General features: G+C 48.5%; 2 protein-coding genes across 2 annotated transcripts in view; one reads left to right on the plus strand and one right to left on the minus strand.

The window, feature by feature from the left end:
- The window catches only part of LOC146861092 (uncharacterized), a 311,460-nt gene extending 308,957 nt beyond the window's left edge, over nt 1-2,503 (minus strand). Inside the window, exon 1 of the mRNA XM_085645146.1 lies at nt 2,441-2,503. The gene's annotated coding sequence lies outside the window, so the exon portion shown is untranslated. The remainder of the gene's footprint in view (nt 1-2,440) is intronic.
- The window catches only part of PRMT2 (protein arginine methyltransferase 2), a 453,544-nt gene that overhangs the window by 20,786 nt on the left and 416,550 nt on the right, over nt 1-16,208 (plus strand). The window lies entirely within an intron of this gene.

The raw sequence follows: 16,208 nt of genomic DNA on the forward strand, positions 1-16,208 counted from the left end.
ATTGGGGCAAATCCACTATATTCCCGCTCACCGCGTCCGCCCAGCCGTTTCCTCTGGATTACCCACTGAGATGGTGTGAGGATGAGGTCCGTTACCTGGGCATTCTACTCTCTCGTGATAGGGCCGAACTGATGCGGATGAATTATGGTCGCACGTTTGACCATATCCAAACTTGTGTGACCGGATGGATCACGCTGCCCCTCTTTTGCAGGGCGGGCGTCTCTCATTAAGATGGTGATCCTTCCCAAGCTACTTTACCTCTTCTTAAATATCCCATATTACCCGGGCAGGTCCTTCTTCCGCCTTCTGCGCTCCGAGCTCATCCGACTGGTGTGGGGGGGGAAGCGTCCGCGCCTGAGCTGGGACATCTTGACTCGTCCATTCGCCCAGGGGGGCTTCGATTTACCGGAGCTCGAACTTTACTACTACAGCGCTCAAGCCCACTATGTGAACCATTGGATCCACCCCACTCCCTTTATGCCACACATAGCGGTGGAACACTGGTTAGTGGATCCCATCCCGCTGGAGGGGGCCATCTTTAGTGCGCCGGAGGCTAGAGCTGCACACCACACCACAGTCTCCAGCTCGGCCCTCGCGTGGCGAAAGATAGCAAAAGAAGCCAGAGTGACACTTCTGTATTCTCCTCTGTTGCCTTTGGCATATCATCCCCGGCTCCCCATTCTGCAGGAGCAACTATTTAAGAAATTTATGGCCAAACTCAACATTAAGACGTGGGGAGACCTATACCATAATGGACTATTTCGGTCTCAGACGCACATGTTGGCAGACCTCACACCCACTCCCATGGATACATTTCTTTACACTCGCCTGCGTGGGGGGATGCGATCGCTGACCGAGGGATTTCCGGAAGAACCACCCACTTTAGAACCTCTACATCAGCTGCTTAAAGCTGCCACTCCAGCACACGCGGTCTCCAATCTATATCATTCTATACGCACGGTGTCCGACCCGGGAATCTGCAGGGCCCGAACTAAGTGGGAGGCTGACTTAGGCATACCCATAGACGACGAACTTTGGAGTTATTGCTGTCTCCAGACCGCACAGATCTCCTCCAGTAGTCGATTCAGGGTAATCCACTATAAGTTCCTGCATCGTCTTTATTGTACTCCATCTCACATGTGTAGGGTGGGCCTCCGAGGGGACGATCTCTGTTGGCGCTGCCGCACACCAGCGGCAGATTTTTTGCACATGGCTTGGGGCTGCGGGGAAATAGCCGACTATTGGCAACAAATATATTCCGGTATTTCGGAAATGATAGGAGTCTCACTTACGCCATCTCCGATGCAGGCACTTCTGGGTTACACGAAAACCATAAGGAAACCGGTTCGGCGGTTTGCCACCATTGCTTTCCTCATTGCGAAGAGGCTCATCGCCTGCAGGTGGGGAAGGGGCAGGGCTCCTAAATACAAAGACTGGATCGAAAACATGGTGCTCTGCCAAGATACGCTGCTCTGCTATGCTGAGCTGCTGCCCACAGCATCCAGACCGGTAGATATTTGGAGTCCCCTTACGACATATCTATTATCACACCCGCTGACATAGCGCACCTCCACTTACCCGATTGCCCGAATTCTACGCTCTTGATTCCACTGGGTCACACCACCCGGGAGGTGGGAGGTAGAGACTCTGTTGGGAAGGGGAGGTCCTAGGTCTCACTCTTGATCGGCAGACCGGAGCTTCCATTGCTAATTGATGGTCCCTCCGAGAGCTGGCATACCCCTCTTCGTGGGTTCAGAAAGGCGACGGGTTTGTAGCCATCCCGAATGTCTCCATAGACCATGAAACAGGTGCCACTGTGACCAAGTTCTACTATGTTCCTCAGGTGTAGCATAAGAGGTCACTACATTATATAGATTCAACCTATGCACAAATTGTAATGGTTTATCAGGTTTAATAACCAATACAAATCACATGACGTAAAGTATGTTGCAGCCCTATTAAACATCATAATGTGGCATTAATGTTTACTGCAACGCTGCCGGCCCCTGAAGGGGTTGTAGGCGGACAGCTGTGTACTTCACCATCATCCAGTTCGTGTATTACGCTGCCGGCCAGTTACTGGTTGTAGGCATAGGGGCTGTGTACTGCTTATTTCCGACTGAATAAAGGTTTTTGAAAAATAAAAAAAAATAAAAACAAATCTAGGACGTTTATGTGCATTTCAATATGTGTTAGACTGAAAAAGTGTTGCCAAAGTGCAAACTGGAGCTACAGACACTTTGTGCCATTAACAGAAGGCAGGGTCTCACACTGAAAAGCTGCACCAAACTCTCATACTCATTTCCTCGCTTCAGGAAATGGTGTGATCCTGGGCACGTCACCTTATCGCTCTGCTCACCGGTTCCATTAGTTGTTTAATTTGAGAGAAATAATAACACACGATACAAAATGAACTTACGGTATGTAAAGAGGAACTTACCAAGCACCATCTGTTGCAGTCAAGGAGCTTGTGGAGCGCGATCTCAGCTTCATGACAATGCTCATTTTGTTATCGAATTCCAAAGGGTTTGGGCACTGAAAGTTTAACTGATCCTGCTGCTCGCATGTCACATGCTCCAGGGAGAGCAGAGAACACTGTCTATGTCCGACTGTGGCAGCCAGGTTCCGGCATGGCTCCAACCCACTTTGTCTGCCAAAAGATGGACTTCTAGGAGTGTTAGCCCATTCCGCTGCGGCGCTGTCGGGGCCCTGAGGCAGCGGCGGCTGCCCGGAAGTACAGCACATACAAACACTATAAAAAGTACGGCGGGCAGCCTGCAGCTAAGTACACCACCCACCCTGATAGCACTTCACAGCACCTTCTTTCCAGTCCCCACTGTGCAGCTACTTCCTTCCTGATCGCGCTACCCAGCACCTTCTAACCAGACAGCACCAGACCATCACCTACCCCGAGTCCACTGGACAAGGCCTCCTGCCCTGGCAGCACTGCCCAGCACCGCCCAGCACCTTCTATCCTGAGTCCACTGCACAGCTCCTCATATTCTGACCACTTCATAGCACACTCTATCCACAGTGTCTTCTATCCTGACCCCGCTGCAGAGGGCCTCTAATCCTGACCCCACTATCCAGAACCTTCTGTCCGGTCTCCAATGCGCTGGGCATCCTGTCCTGACATTGCTGGACTGCAGCTCTTGTCATGACCCCTCTCCTACATTGACACCAGTGCAATATCACATATCACGGCCTCACTGCACAGCATCTCACTTGCTGGCAGCACCTCAGTGCCTCCTGACACCACTGCCTGGCAGCTCCAATCCTGGCATTACTGCAATAGCGCTTTCTAGCCTGACTCCACTGCACGGTGCCCATTCGGAGAACTTCTTTAAACATCCGCTACCCGACTAAAGAATATAGCAGCCCTTGCATATCACCATGGCTACAGCACTTTCTCCTGTCAATGCTATAATGCACCCCTCGCCCGACTCCACTGATACGGTACAGTCTCCCCTGACAACAGCGCACACAACCCTCTCCCCTTGCTCCAATGTAAACAGCTATTCACCGCACTTAAGTGTGCAGCACCCCGTGTCACAGCTGCATCACTACAGTACGTCACAAGTGCATTACTACAGCGCGCCACTCTCTTTTCTGATCCCACTTAGCTCTGAGGGGGTTCCGGTTCTAGCCCGCACTGCGACCCCTGGTGGTGGGGTAAGCTGCTCAGCTTAGAGCCCTTGTGCTGCTAGAGCCGGGCCTCCCGCACTTGTTGACAGTGGGAAGGAAGGGTGAGCCCAGGACAGGCTCTCACTCAGGTCACTTCATGTGAAAGTACACCACGAGACCGAAGGGAACAGGGTGAGCTGGGCCCAGGTGAGCGCACACATCTGTGCCGCACGCCCCATCTGGAAACAGGAAGTAGAGTGTGTGTAAAGAGCCAGACAACCGGAGGCACGTGTCAAAGAGCAGAGGCAGACAGGCCTGATGGATGGGGAGGGAAAGAGGGGCCGGGGGCACTGGGGGTGTGACGAGAGACGTGCCTTCTGGAGTGCACACAGGCCTGAAGAGTGCGACCCCACCCAATCTTCTGTTATCTGTTCCAAGAACTAGGGGCCGAGAATGAGGCCCCACTCCCCCACCCAAGGAACAAACACCACACACCGTGCAGCACACAATACTATCTGAGGAATGACTGCTGCCAGCCAGGTCACCAAACAGGTGTGTCTGTACGACTGCATACACCTGGGGCTGAGTCCGGCACACGGGCTGCTTGGTATCCCAGAAGATGGGACACACGTACCAAACACTGGGTTTGTGTGTGCCGGCTTGAAAATATCGAACACGTATAATGTGTGCAAACGCACACACTTGTGTGTAAAAAGTGAGCATGTTTCTATACGAATGGGCTTGTATGTCACCTTTCACGTACAATTTTTGTGTATTCAAATTTACACCGTTCAATCGGGGGCTTTATATATTTATATTTTTTTTTTAAATTACAAGTGTATATTTTTGTGTGTCTGCATGTACGTGTGTGTGTGTCTGTATCAGGATGTAGGTGTTTATGTCTAGGCCTGTGTCTCTTGTGTCGGTGGGTGTGTGTGTGTGTGTGTCCATCTCAGTGTGTATGCGTACCGCTGTGTAAGATTGTGTCTGCCTATGCACCACTATCACATAAGAATGAGGCAGCAAAATTGCAAAATACAGGACTTAAAGATCCACAATGCAACGCGCCCCTGAAAGATTAGGCCATGAATGCTAAGAAATGCACAAGAGTTATCCAGGCTGGTTTAATGGACTGTGCTCGTGTCAGGAGGCAGGGAGTAAGTGTGTGTGAGCGCCTCCCTCTCTCTGGAATCTCCAGGAGACTCTGGGAATGGTTGATGCTACGCTTAAACAAGTAACGGATTGGCGGTCGGAAAGTGGATGAATATGCAGACTTGATCCATTCTAAATTAGAGGACTGTTAATGTGATGGCGACACATCCATCTATAAGGTGGTCTGATGTGAGCCGGCTCTGTATACACTCCCTTATGCAGCCTCTTGTCGTGGGTTTAGAAACTAGTAGTGTGCGCGCACCACAGAGAGGAGCGGGGGATGGAGCGCCGCAGCGAGGCGAACATGCGCTGCTGCGCTTGCTAGACATGATTGGGAATGGGCGTTGCAAAGGCGGGACATTAGCCCGCCTTTGCCCAATCCCGTGCCTTTTTTTTGTAAAAAAAAAAAAAAAAGCAAAAGCCAATGGCGGGCGGCCAAAGCCTGTTCACACGCACGAGCAGCTTTCAGAACCCCCTTACAAGCGGTCTCGTGCTGCGCGAGCAGTGCTGCGCAGTGCAACGCTAGGCGCAAGACCTAAAAAGGATTGGATTAGAAGGAGGCATAGAGTATTTTGGGGGTCCACTGCCATTGATGTAGTATCTTAAAATAACTATATTTCTGACAGGCCTCCCTTAACCCTAAATCATGTTCTTCTAATGGCTCCTCTGAATCCCCCCTCAAAGAATTGTCTGTAATTGCACTTCCCTCCAATTATGAAGTGCATTTGAGGTGGCTTGCAAGAAGATCTTAGCAATTAGATTTGCATATAAGCCAGAATCCGTCTCACCATATTCCTTCCAGGTGAGTAGATATTGAAGAATTGAGGACTGTTGTATGTAAATAGGTCGTGGACCCAGTTTTCCACGTATTGGGTGCACCAGTAGAGCGTGTCTCCACTGTTGGGTGTGTGAGATATTATGAGATTGCACTAAGTCCTGGACGGGTCTAACTAAAGTATGTCCGTTATCTCTGTCAGCTTGCAGGTTCTCCCCATCGGCCATTTAATTTCTTCTCCCCCAATTTCATTCTGACCATTCCGTTATAATGGCATTTTCAGCTGAAGAACTGCATGTACTTCAGGCAGTCTATGGACCCTCAGCCAGCCATATGTTGAATCTTGTAAGATTGGTTTGTCATGTGCCTTGAGTGGGAGGTGTTTTGTGTAGTGAACAGTCAGTTCTACTGTCATGTTCAACATGTGTCTTTCCATTAATTACGGTAAAGATTTTCAATAATTCCAGACTCAAATATGTAAATTGTTCGAACAAAGGCAACGTCTTTCCCAGAGATAGCCTGTGTGCAAGCATAAGTAGACCACTGGCATCAATAGATCTGCACCTCCAACAATGGATGAGTGTGAAACCTTGCATCGTTGGCTGGTAAAATTTAAGTACAGTCAGTACACAACTGTGTTTCTGTTTAATATGGCCCATAAATGCTTGACTTCAGAGATCAGCGTGAATCTGCATATTAACCATCTGCGCTACTTTATAATGAGTGAAAACTGTTCCTGGCGCACATAGCCATGGCTGAAGGCACAGAGACCCTACACTGCCGCACACGGGAATATAATTAGAGGGAACATTGAAAGTGGGAGTCAGAACCGAACAGCAAGACAATTACATTTGACTGGACACGAATACATATGATGCCTTTTAAACACAAAATCCCCCTTACTCTCTCAGACACAAAATTCGTGATCATAAATGGGACCTACTGGACATCTGCCAGACTATTTAAGCTTAAATTAGTCCAGTCCCCACGATGCTGGAACTGCAACTCACAAACGGGTGACTTATCACACATGCTCCTATTGTGCCCTATGCTACAAAACTTTTGCAACAAAGCCTTCAAATACATCACCCAGACATTCAACATCTCACCAGTAAAAGAGTTATCATATTTTAGCAGGATTCCTGGACCCAGACCTATTGGGAGAAGATGACCGCTTTCTGCTTGACTTAATGCCAACTTTGGCATGTAAAATAGTCCTGTGTAATTGGAAGAGTTTTGGGAAAAATTCATTCAAAAAATGGCAAGAATGGCTAACTTTTTTTAAGAGGTACGGACAATATTGCCTTAAATACCTCCCCTTGAATTGGGCGAGTTTAAATAAAGAGCTTTTCTAGATATATCCTAATGAAAAGCTGCCCTTTTTGGCCTCGGCATCTGAAATCTCACAATTTCTTGATGTTTGAATAAGCAAGGTTTGAATTGGGAGTACAGATCTGAAAAGTGCCTTAGCGGTTGATATGCAGCTCCATCTATCAAAGTAGCAGTGATGGAAAAAGTGTGGAACTCGGAGATTAGGGCCCCCAATCCTCATTGACGCAAAGCAAGTTTCCCTGGCTAGATCTAGAAATACTGAAAAAGTATATCCTTCTCAAGTGGGCATTCAGCAGAGTTTTCTTGCGATGATTAAAATTGCCTCTTTAATATTGAAATGTTGGAAGAAAATAATTGTACATCATTCACTATTGGGGCTTAGAGGGCTTAATCGAACACTTTGTACCTTACTAATAGAGGTTCTGGTTTGACGGTAGTATGCGATGTGAGTTTTTGTCAAGGATATAGCTTTTGAGATTAATAATTCCTAGTATCAGGTTAGTGTTTGCTCCATCAATGCAGTTTGAATTTCCCACAAAATGTACATTTGCTCGACGTGATAGGTTTTCCTTGTTTGCATTTTTGCTTTCCTAGACTTTATATGTAGAGTGATGGAATTTTATGTTCTTTCATTGTATTTTCGAAAAGCTACTTTTAATTTGATTGCTTTGTTGGCTTCAATAAAGAAGGTCAGTTGCTCATCATCGGAGTGTACTTTTTGTGTCAAGGTTTCAAATCCTATTGTTTTGTCTGGCTCTTAATAGTGTGAATGTCTTTCAGAATAGTTTGAAACATGGATTTAGAAGGTATGGAGGTTGATGATTTGGTTATTGTAATCCTCCAAATCTTCTGTCCATGAGCTAAGTGGAGCTGGTACCTGCTTAACGGATGAGATGAAACAAATCCGTTTTTGTCCCATCGATTTGAGATTAGATCCTGCAGAATGTTGAAGAGCAATCGTGATAGCATCATGTGTTTGTTGTTTAGTCTTGGCTATGAGATTACATGTGCTCCTGTTGCTTTGTAAAAGACACACAATTGATGGACGGAATGCAGAACAAATCAAAACATTCTACCCCAGTCAATAGATCTGGGTTAAATCCATCATTCTTTTGCTCACCATGCCACCCCAGTTTAGACCTGGCCATATGCAAATCAGTCTTGACCTTGCGCCTCATGGGAACAGTCCAGCCCGAACTGCCAAGCCAGGTCCTCCCTGGACCGGAAACAAGCATCCTAGGACCGGTTTCGGGGTTTCACCTCTCTTCAGCCAGGATAGCTTGATTCCAGGGGCACAGTGAGCCCGGGACCTACGTCTAGACATACCCGGCGCACTTAGGACAAGAAAGCAAAAGACACACAATTGATGGACGGAATGCCGAACAAATCAAAACATTCTCCCCTCATGGGAACAGTCCAGCCCAAACTGCCAAGCCAGGTCTTCCCTGGACCGGAAACCAGCATCCTAGGACCGGTTTCAGGGTTTCAGGGTTTCACCCCATGAGCACAGCGTCAAGACTAATTTGCATATAGCTGGGTTTGAACTGAGGTGGTGAAATGAGCTAAAGAACAATGATGGATTCAATCCAGATCTGTGACTGGGGGGTGAGTGTCTGAAAAGTTTGAGCGCACCATCCATCATCTACTTATGTTTGCTTTGTTTGTCCTAAGTTGGCAGGGTATTCCCAGACGTGGGTCCCATGCTCACTTTGCCACTGGATTCAAGATAGCCTGGCTGATGAGGGGTGTTACCCTGAAACTGGTCCCAGGATGCTTGCTTCAGGTTCTGGAAAGGCCTGGCTTGGCAATTCGGGGTGGACTGTTCCCATGAGGCACAAGGTCAAGACTGATTTGCATATAGCTGGGTCTGAACTGAGGTGGTGAAGTGAGCTAAAGAACAATGGTGGATTCAACCCAGATCTGTGACGGGGTGAGTGTCTGAAAAGTGTCAGCGCTCCGTCCATCATCTCCTTGTGTTCACTTTTTAGCAGCAGCACATTTCCAGCTCGAGTGGAGCCAGAGCTGGAGAAAAGCAATCGGACACCCATGCTGAGGCGGACAAAGAGGTCCCAATTGTCTGCAGTTAGGTGAGGGAATCCTACAGTCTGTTCTCTGTTGGAGATAGTTGGTAAAGGTCGCCGTTTATAAGCTGTAATTGTCCTCCGCTTTGCCCGGCTGGTACATGGGACCTGATTTTGGGTAATTCGGCTAACTAGCAGCTGAGAACGCACAGAGGTGATATGTAAGTGGGTCAGGAGAGTAGGAAAGTGGACCTTTTTGAATGATTACCCACTCCCCCACATTTTGCCTGAGACATGATCCACTTTTGACTTGTTGTGCCCTGGGTCCCTATCAGTTTCCCAGGGCCTGTGTTCTTTCCAAAAGCTGTACTTTTGTACCCTCAATCGGCACATCCCTGGCCACAGGTAGGCCCCTTGTAGAAGGTACCAAGGGCACAGTGACCAGAGAAGGCCTCTAAGGGCTGCAGCACATATTGTGCTACCCTTAGAGGCCCTTAACACTCACACACTGCCATTGCAGGCTGTGTTTTGTTGTAGAGAAGAGTGAAGAGTTGACATGGCACACATCCCTGTGTGCCATGCCTACAAACATCTGCCTGAGGCCTAGGTAAGCCACCCTCTAGCAGGGCACCTTAGTTCTCATGTGAGGGTACATTGGCAAGAGCCCTGTACCCCTACAGTGTCTATGTCCATTCTTAGACATTGTTAGTGTAAAGCCATAAAGAGTATATGGTGTGGGAGTTGGTCATTACGAACTCCACAGCTCCATAATAGCTTTACTAAAACTTGGGAAGTTTGGTAGCAAACTTCTCAGCACATTAAACCCACATTGATGCCAGTGTGGGATTTAATGTAAAATGCATTCAGAGGGCATCTTGGAGAAGAACCATGAAAAAAAGACAAGCCCTGTTGTGGTTCCTGAATGGCTGCCTGCCATATGCCACCACCAGACAGGTTTCTGGACCTCTGGGTATAGAGCCTCCGCTCTATAGGTCCATAAACAAATCCCATCCTGGGCAGAGGTGTAATGCCTCCTTCCCCAGGATGGGTTGGGTCCACTAAGGGGAAGCTTCTAAGGCCTGCTGCTTTTGTCAGCTGTCCCTGCCTTTTACTGCCCCCAGCAACTGGCTTCCACCAGATTTACCCCCCACATTGGATGGGAGAATCGTAGGGAAAACTAAGCTAGGGGGAGAGATGTGCCCACCTTTGCCAACCCCACCCCTCAGGTGGGGGAGGTGAGGTGAAGGACACATCTCAGTCCACTCCATCTTGAATGATGAGGATACCCAACCAATCAGAAAGAGGCTCATGCCCCCCTCCAACTGGAGGGTGGCATACTTGGGGTGTACCCACCCCAAGGAGGGACCCATTGGTCCTGACCTGCACACCCCTTTTAACGACTCTAAATTTAGTATTTAGAGGCGACTCTGAACCTTGCCTTCTCAGATTCGAGGAAGAAAAAAAAGGACCGACGAGCCGTGCTGACCCAGGAAGAAGAGGACACCTACTGCTTTGGCTTAGACCAACCGGCCTGTCTGCCTCTGCCCTGCCTACAGCAAAGAAACTGGCGTGTCCAGCAGCCCCCCCCCCCCGAGCCTGAAGGGCCTGCTCTGCACCCATCTGACAGAGTCTGTCTCCGGTGAGCACCGCATTTGCTCAAGCAAAGACTCACCCACAGAATCCGGATCCAGGCGGCTCTGTGACTGCACCACTCTGCACCTGACGCCCACGGCCCGAATGGCTCAACACCACAAGGTCTCCCCAGCGATCTTGACCTGGGATCTGGTGATCCCCGACCTTTCGTAAGCTTCAAGACGACACCTGAAGGGTCCCGCAACCGCGACTGGAGCTGGTAAGAAGACCCAACGCCCCATAGCCTTGGATGGCCCAACCGATGGTGTCCAGGCATCCCCCCAAGAATACAGTTTACCTCTCCAGCTGGTGGTCGCCTTCAGGAAGTCTCCCTGCCTGAGCCTGCAGCAACTTTGCCGAACCGAAGGTCTCAATTGGAAACCACAGGGTCCTCAACGTCTCCTTGGCACACTGCGCCCAGCCGCCACTGTGCCGCTGGTGGTGCAGCTCCTGTGCTGATTGTTGGCCCCTGCAGTCCTGACCTTAACCCCCAGAGCTTTGCTCCCACAACCGAGTGTCCTGCTCATAAGCAGTCCCTAACCGAAGGCCCCCTTAGCTCCATTGGCTAACATTGGGCCCTGCACTCTGCACACAGTCGCCCTAGTGCTGCTGGTGGTGCAACTTGAGTGCCTACCTAGACCTTGGGGAACCTTGGTCCTAAACCCCAAAACTCCCACTTGTAAAATGTTTACTTGCCTGTGAAACCGATAACCATCATTCCCTATAGTAACCCATGTTATGAGATTTTTGGGCCTAAAGTGTTGAACCATTGTTTTGTATGGGGGAAACAGTAACCATAACTCAAGCCAAGAAAAGTTTTACTTACCTTGTAATGTGAGATCCCTAGGTGTGGTATCTAGGCACACTACCCTCAGTAGTCGATGTAATCAAAAAGTATTCTAAATGTAATTACTGTAATATACCCTGCTTTTTGAAACCACACCAACCTGTAACAATTGCAAATCTATTCCCAGTTGCATGTCTGTGTAAAGATTTACAATTGAAAGTACATTTGACCTACCTGTACCAAGTCCTACTTGGTTCTAGAAATAAAATACAAGTATACCTTCTGTTAATACTTACCCAATCGGTCTGGAGTCTGTCTCTGGGTGTGTGTAATCATTCCTTGAGTGAGTGAATACAATAAATGCTTAACACACCCTCTGCTCACCCAAACTACCACAAAGAGAGCTGTTAGTACTTACCTAATTTAGCCTCTGCTATACCTCTGGGGACTCCCTGGACTCTGTGCACACTATAGCTTACTTTGGTATAGTATATACAGAGACCGCTTCCTACAGTGAATTTCTGTTTGGACCTCCCAAAGAGAGGATGGACAAAGGACCGCAGCCAAAGGGGGCATAAAGGGGCTGGTGGGTTAAACAAGACCCGGTAATGTAGGGTCCGGAAAAAGAAAACAAAACCAGGAAATGACCCCCTGGGAAGGAAAGGGGTCAGGGGGAAAGAGCACCAAAACTGAATAAAAGGGCGCAAATCCCCGCTGATCACTGGGAGGGCCGAGCGGGATTAAAAATTTACCCTGGGGGCACATTAGGCCCATATAATCACAGTGCATGCCCGTGTTCCTCACCTGTTATTAGGACGGGTGCGACATCGAGAAGAGAATCAATTTACCTAGGCTGGGTGGAGCTGAAGAGGGATGGAGGAGCCCAGCAAGAGGAGTGTGTCAGTGGACGACACCATCGGAAGGCCGGACCCAAATAAGTCCTAGAAATCAGCCCCTGGAGGCAGTATCACAGCAATCCGGAGACTTTCTCCCTGCGAGGCTCGGCGTCCATGAAGAGGATCGCCGGAAGCGGTGCCACGTCTCGGCGCACGAGAGTCAGGCACTGACATCAATGAGGGATCACCGCCGTGGCACCGGGAACTGAGCACCGCTTCTACCCAGCCACAGATGCAACAAAGACAAGACGAGCTGGAGAGCCCAGACCGAAGCAATGGAACAAAACGGCTGCAAAGGTGAGAGAATCCCTCTTTGAGGGTGTTTTTGACCGGGCAGCCAGCTACCGTGAGACCAAGTCCTGTCCTTTGGCCTGCCCTAAATAGAAATGCAGCGGAGGCCGGGTGAGGCCTTTTCTCTGGAATGAAATTGACAGGCCCTGCGTGCAAGGGGAGGGGAGTCGTTTTTACTGAAGATAAAGTCCTGTACCGCAGTTAACAAGGGGTGATGCGAGGCTCTGGGATCAGCTCTTGGGCATCCACAGCCATCTGAAAATGTGTGGAGTGTGCATATAGCCTCCCACTTAGTGGGTATCATAAACAAGGGCAGTATCGCCCACAGGTAACTGAGAGGCATACCACGAGCAGCTCAGAGGTCCCGCGTAGCGGCGCGGAAGCTGGCAAGAGCAGCCACCTCACTTCACAGCCCCCTAGAGTGTTATTGGGGACAGTCTTTTTGTGCACAGGACGAGGAGGAAGGCATTAAATGCTTCAAGGAGCACACAGGGATAGCTCCGAGGACGACGTGACCCGTAGCCCCATATGAGTAACAGAACAAAATTGATGTTGGAAGGATTGCCCTGAGGAGAGCGAAGAGGTAGAAGCCCAAAAAGTGTCAGTGCAACGCCAGCAGAGGTGGGCAAGAATGCGACCGAAACGAAAGAGGCCAAGGAACTGGGGGGCAGCAGTACTGAAGGTGACACCCATAACCAGCAAGATGGCCAATATTGCAAATTGTTTTGGATAAGCACGATTGTAGAAGCATGCTTGAAATCGTCTACGCCACTGCTATTTTCCAACACAGGGGGCGGACACTCTGGGGGGGATTAAAGCCATGGGTCCCTGGGGAGCCGGAACCGGCGGGGCCAGGCAAGCACTGCGGGCACACCCCTGCAGGTCCCTTTCTAGGTGGCTACCATAGCGCAATCAGTGGTCGAAGTGGGGGGAAAAAAGTAGGGGAACTGTGGGCGGAGAATCAGAGGGTGGGAATAACCCAAGGATTGGCTCAGTGGGCGGAGCCAGAGGTGTGGCTAGAATGCGCAAACATCCCAATTTTTTGTATTTGTTTGGCATTTCACTGCCCAGTTTAATCAACCAATGGATACACAGGATTATATAAGGTTATAATGAGTTATTGACATTAAATCACATTCACAAAGTGGGATACGCTTCTAATCACAGAATGTCCCAAATACGATAAAATGTGGAAGCCCAAGCCATTTGTCGCCGAGCCATAGAGTTTCTGTCATCAGCACTTCTTCCTTTTTCCACAACAGCAGTTCAAACATGAATGGCAAAATATCCTAGTTTGCAAATGTTTTCTATATAATTATGGCTCTGCCATATTTGCCTCCTATTGCAAGATCTGCTGCATGATCTGACCACTTAAACTAATAAATTGTTTATAGCTCAAACGTATCAAAAGTTAATAAAAAATTTGACTTGTTTTGCTGCGGAGTGGATGGCTTATTGCAAAGGTTGACTGATCACCTTTCTCACTCTTGCATTTGTATGTTACACTGGTACTAATAAGGGAAAATCTTTCCAAAGACTGTTAGCATGTGTACACATGTCAAAATAATAAAATATCAGAAATATACTGCATTACGCTGCAGCCTTTTTTTAAATGCATAATTTAGTCAACACTGTGGCATAATTTTGTCCTCCTCTGCTGCATATTTAATTCCAGTGGCCCCACAGCACATGTTAAAAGTGCTTGTGAATGAAGCAGAGACACTGTGAAGTTTGCGAACTTAGTTTGGTGTGCGTCCAAATTCTGCATTGCCAATCCCTGGTGAATTGCAGCTACTACTTCTGAAACAAGGCCAATGGAGCTAACTATAGATGAGGCAGACTGGCCTCAAGGGCAGGGCCGGTTTTAGCACTGGTGGTGCCCTGTGCATTAATGTTTGTTATTACCCTCTAATGGCCACCTCTGCCATGGATTCCCTCACTACCACCCTTTAACAGTGCCCCTCAAGTCTCCATAACCACACTCTCTCTCAGATGCATTTAATTTGATCTACAGCACCACTCATACCAGTGTAGGGTGTCAGAGCACTTTACATCACACACATTACTCAGAGACAATCAATATGTGTGTAAATCACTGTATAGAAAATGTTACACAAGACTAAGGGCTACAAGGTGTAGGAGTCACATGACAACCATACTACTAGGCCTTATAGTTTAATAGTGATTGGTCTGGAGAAACATAAACTCCAAATTTTTAAACGTAATACAATGGTTGGGGGTTCTCTTTAATAATCAGAATTGATTTCTCTCCAAAAGAACACTTTTTGCAACATTAGGATAATCAAAGACTGGGGGGAAAAACATAACGCTCTAATTTATACCTTGCAGTTTGTATGCAGCGCTTAGATGAAAGTTAATAGCTCACTGTTGTATGTTAGGATTTTAACTTATAAACTGCAAGTAACAAAAGTATCCCTCTGACAAAAGCAGTAGCCCACTGACCTATTTACATTATGTGCACTTTGTGATCTGTGTAGGAAGGTGGAATCTGACTGCATGGTTGCCCCCACTTTTTTCCTGGTGTTTTGCTGGTTTTCGACTTAGTCTGGCTGGGATCCTGCTATTCAGGACCCCAGCCTATCTGCTTTCTCCCTTAAATTGATTACAAGTACTATAGGTACACTCCAGATTGGATTCTGGGGTACCCTTATAAGTCCCTAGTATATGGTATACTATGTACCAAGGACATAGGTACCCCAGAGGCCTACCACGGGCTGCAGCATGTATTGTGCCACCCCTGGGAAGCCTTCCAAAATGACACCACCTTACCCAGGCTGCTACTGCAGCCTGGGTAAGGTGGTGCATGCACCCCTTACTGAGATATAGGTTAACTATATCTCTCTATATCACTGCACATATAAACCTATCAGTCACCCCTATAGCAGGCCTTACCAATCCTGAAGGTAGGGTGGTGGGTGTTATGTGAGAGAGTGCCAATGCATGAGCAGAGCCCCTCTGCAGCCTTCGGAACCTTTATTCTGGGGTTGTTTGTGATGCAGCCAAACCATACACTCTTAAGTGCATTATATCCAAACGGTAAATGCCACCTTTTGGATGGTTGCACGGAAACATGTTGTATGTGGTGTCAAACACTTTGGAATCATACCCCCACACCAGTAACTGGTGTGGGAGAATGATCCCACCCTTCTAGAGGGAGAGACATGACAGCACCGGTATACCCGGTACCAGCTAATAGAGCCCTGGCATCACAAAATGGATGCTGCCAGCCACAGACACGAGTCTGCCCTCCTGCTGCTGGACGAAACTCCGGCAGGGGAGGCGTGGACAATAGGTTTCCTGTCACAGGGAGGTGTCACCACCACCCAGAAAGGCTTTAGTGTATTGGGGCTGGGTGGATGCACTCCAAGAGTGCTTTGAAGTTCAGCACTGGGGGCACATTTGGTGTCCCTGTGCATAGTCCAGCTCAAACCGGTTGCAGGGGCTACCAGCCCCTACTCTGGCGCGAAACTGGACAAAGGAAATGGGTGCAGCTACCCCTCTTTCCTGACCCTCCCATAGGTGGGTCCCTAGAGTTTGTCCCACCCCTTCCTTGGGTATAAGAAAGGAACCCCTGGCTACAGGACTTTAGATTACACCTGGACGAAACTCTGATACTGAATGCTGGAACTTCGACGATCTACATTGAACTTGATGAGTGAAGAATCTCCCTTGGAGTA

The sequence above is a fragment of the Triturus cristatus genome, chromosome 3_1, assembly GCF_964204655.1.
Source record: "Triturus cristatus chromosome 3_1, aTriCri1.1, whole genome shotgun sequence".
NCBI classification, from domain to species: Eukaryota; Metazoa; Chordata; class Amphibia; order Caudata; family Salamandridae; genus Triturus; species Triturus cristatus.